Source organism: Camelus dromedarius, chromosome 26, assembly GCF_036321535.1.
Source record: "Camelus dromedarius isolate mCamDro1 chromosome 26, mCamDro1.pat, whole genome shotgun sequence".
NCBI classification, from domain to species: domain Eukaryota; kingdom Metazoa; phylum Chordata; class Mammalia; order Artiodactyla; family Camelidae; genus Camelus; species Camelus dromedarius.
Window position 1 is genome coordinate 7249736 of NC_087461.1, and position 3519 is coordinate 7253254.

Here is a 3519-nt window from a genome sequence, read left to right on the forward strand (position 1 = left end):
CCCCATGCACCCTTGACCCCAACCCAGATGGTCCCTCCCACCTGTGCTCATAAGATGCAACCCAAAGGTGCTTTGCTGGGGAGACCTCAAAGCACTTTACAGACATTGGTCAGATAGGAAACTCCCGGCCCCAGGGGAGAGGAGGAGGCAAAGGGTTCAGGATTTGGCCAGAGCAGGTGACAAGCCCCAGGGACCTAGACCAGTCCCGAGTCCCTGGGGACCCCAGGAAAGACCTCCTCTCAGTCCCTGGTCCCAGTGGCTCCTCTTCCCCCAGTCACCACTTCAGAGAGGGAAGACTGCGGGGGTCCAGTCTGGGGATGGGGCTGAAGCAGTGCAAGCCTGGGGTAGAGAGGGTGCCCCCCATCCCCAGGCCCTAGGAAGGTACCACACCCTAAAGAAGCCCACTCCCCTCCCCATGCATAGGGCTCTGAAAACCCCCAGCTCTCTGCCCTATTCCAGCCCTCCAAGGGGAGGAAAAGGGGGACCCAGACCTGCCAGCTAAGATCCAGGGTAGGGGGCTGAGGAAACCCCCAAAATGTATTGCTTAGAAACTTGGAGGCAAAAAGGATAGGGGAGGGCCCAGGGGGCTGGCATTTCTGACCCGCCCCCCCAGGCCCTGGGAAGCCTCCAGGAAGCTCTTGTCCAGCCAGTCATCTGGCCACGGGGAGAGCCCAGAGGTGGGGGGATGGACACAGTGACCACTGGGAGCCTGAAGTTCCCCAGTCTTGCTGATGGGAGATTAAAGCATGCCCCAGTGGGTGTCGGGTGGGGAGGGGCCCTTCCCCCAACCCCACAGTGTCTGCCATTTGTCCTTCGGGTGGGCTATCTGTTCTGTGATCGCCGTGCTCCTTGGAGCAGGTGGGGTGGCCGGTCCCGATGGATGGTGCTGATGACGTTGAACACTCTGGACTCGGTGAGGACCTGGGCCAGCCCCAGGCTAGTCCAGATTCCAGTTCCGGTTGTGTTCATCTTCGACAGGGGAGGCCAGGGCCTCTTCCTCACAGGGGGACAGCTCATCAATGGACATTTGGTTAGTGATGCTGCTTGCTGCCCGTTCCTTCCATTTCTGCTTGTTCTCCTGAATGTATTTGGTCCAGATGGAGTGGAAGCTGACCATGTCAGGGTTGGGGTCTCCCACTTCCACATCCAGAGAAGGCTGACGCCACTGGAAACTGGACTAGCTTTTAGACTTGGAGTCCTCATCCCCCATGGGCTGGACACTCTTCTCAGCCACATCCATCAGCACAGAGAACGTGGGCTCCACGATGAAGTCGATGAAACCTGCAGGGCAGGGGGTACACGATGTGTGCCCAATCTGGGACTGCACCACGAGCGTGGAGGTTCAATCACAGAGCGGAGAAAAAGGCAGGCCCAGCTCCGCCTCCTTGTCACCCTGGCAGAAGAATTCCTCCATGAGGGCCTTGTTCCAGAGGCTGTGAACCACCCACTGCTTGGTTGGGTGGCTGATGTCAGTGGCGTGGAGCAGCAGGGACAGGGCCTTGGGCTTGTCAATCCTCTCCAGCTGCTGCAAGGCCATCTTCATGGTCTTCACTTGCTGGAAATGGCAGGACATGTCTGTGGCCAACACCATCTCGAAGACCAGGGCCCGCAATTCTACAAACTCATCCTTGGTGAGGTTGGTGAAAATGTTCATCTCATCATCCTGCATCATCCAGAAAACGGAGCTGATGTGATTCTCCAGCACTGAGCGATCATTGTACAGGATGGCACATTCTGACTTGGTCTGGATGTGGAAGCTGTTGGTAGTGCCTGTGTGCTCATAGTCATGGATGGCTGCAGCAAACACGATGGCCAGGACCTCAGTCTCTGACAGGCAGTGCACCATCCCTGTGCTGAGCAAGAGCAATGGACCATCTAGGTAACATCAGCTGCGTGGATCTGGTTGTGGTAAGGATTCTTGTACTGTCTCCAAGGCATCCAGGAAAGTCATCAAAAACACAGTGTGAATCTTAAAGTGGCTGATGAGGGTGTGCTGAGTCAGCAGCTCAAAAACAATGGTCCTCAGGGCATGGTCATCTGCTGCCCGGTTCAAGGAAAAGACATCAAAGCACCAGAGGTCCAGGTTCTTAAGACAGTTGAGGACCGCAGTGGAGTAGGTGGGGCCCACAGAGGTGTACATTTTCCGGAACATCCGTTCCACGAAGTCCCAGCCTGCACCATATGCATGATGCTCCGGAACTTGGGCTTCTCCTCCGCTCAGCGGCCCTTGGCCTGAGTCTGCTGGGTGAAGGTGCCAGCCAGTCCTGCACCTCCGAAGGCACCACATCTGACCGCAGCTCCTGCAGCTCATCCTCTGTGTCCAAGATTTGCTGTGTCTCATCTATATAGACGGCCTCCAGCAGGGAAGCTGTGTACTCCAGGTTTTTCGTCAGCTCCTCAATGTTCACCTCCCCATTCTCCAACTGCTTCACCATGCAGCGCAGCCTGAGGATGGGGCCGTGGAGGTGACTCCTCTGCCCAGGAACAGGGCTGGCCATGGGAATTAAAGCTTCCTACTTTAAAGTATCAAAGTGCTGCCCCCGGGGCCCCAGGCCCCGGAGGAGAAGGGCTCCCTCTTAAGCCCCTGACTTCCTCCTCCAGGTCTCAGCAAAACTGAGTGACTGGCAGGAGAATTTTGAGGAGGGGAACAGGAGGAGCCTGGCTAGGGGAAGAAGTGGATGAGGCAGAGACCCATCCCCCGGCAACTGGGTGATAGGCTGAGGGAAAAGTTTCACATCTGAATCAGACTGAAACCAAGAATCTGTTCTCAGAAGAATCCCAGAAAGGACGTAAATAGCACAGGCCAGCCCCTTGCTCTGAGGAGCTGGGGCTCCTCTCTGGGGAGAAGGAAAGGGTCAGCGGGAGGCTTAAGGGTGCCAGGACAGGGAAACATCCTGGACCTGTCCTGGAGAGGAAGGCTGCAGCGATGGGGACGAGGCCCTGCAAGAGCCCCTGCGCGGGGCTAAGGCAGAGTCAGCTCCCTCCCAGGGTCGTCTTCTGGGGCCATTCTTCAAAATGAGCTTTAACCCACCTGACAGGATGGAAGCATGAAAGAGAACTAGAAACTGCAGGGGAGGGGCTTGCTGAAACTAGGGATCCGGGGCCCCTTACTCAGAGACCCGCTCATCAGGGAGGGAAGCCCCCGCCCAAGCAGTGGCTGAAAGTCAGAAGGACTTGCTCACAGAAACCGGGAGGCTGGGCAAGTTACTTGAACACTCCCCGCCCAGTTTTCTCATCTGCAAAACCGGGGCTGGGGAGTAACTGTGAATTAACTGGAGAGACGTCAATCCAGCCCAGAGGGAGAAGAGAAGTTATGGGATAGCCCTGGAGGGACCTGGGGGCCAGAACCCCCTCTTCCGCCTGCAGGTTTTGCCCTCGCTCAGGCTGAGGGAGGAAAAGCTGAAAGATTCTTGAAGAAACACTTGTTCAAAGACTGGTGAAAAATTCCAAAAGACAAAGGAAACAGAGATTCCCTTAAAGTAAGTATAGGACAGTAGACCTTAACTGCGTAAGGGTGGC

General features: G+C 56.4%; 1 pseudogene; it reads right to left on the minus strand.

Moving 5' to 3' along the window:
• Nucleotides 1-832: 832 nt before the first annotated feature.
• LOC105093584 (dual specificity calcium/calmodulin-dependent 3',5'-cyclic nucleotide phosphodiesterase 1B-like) lies at nucleotides 833-2498 on the minus strand (annotated as a pseudogene).
• Between the last annotated feature and the right edge of the window lie 1021 nt (nucleotides 2499-3519).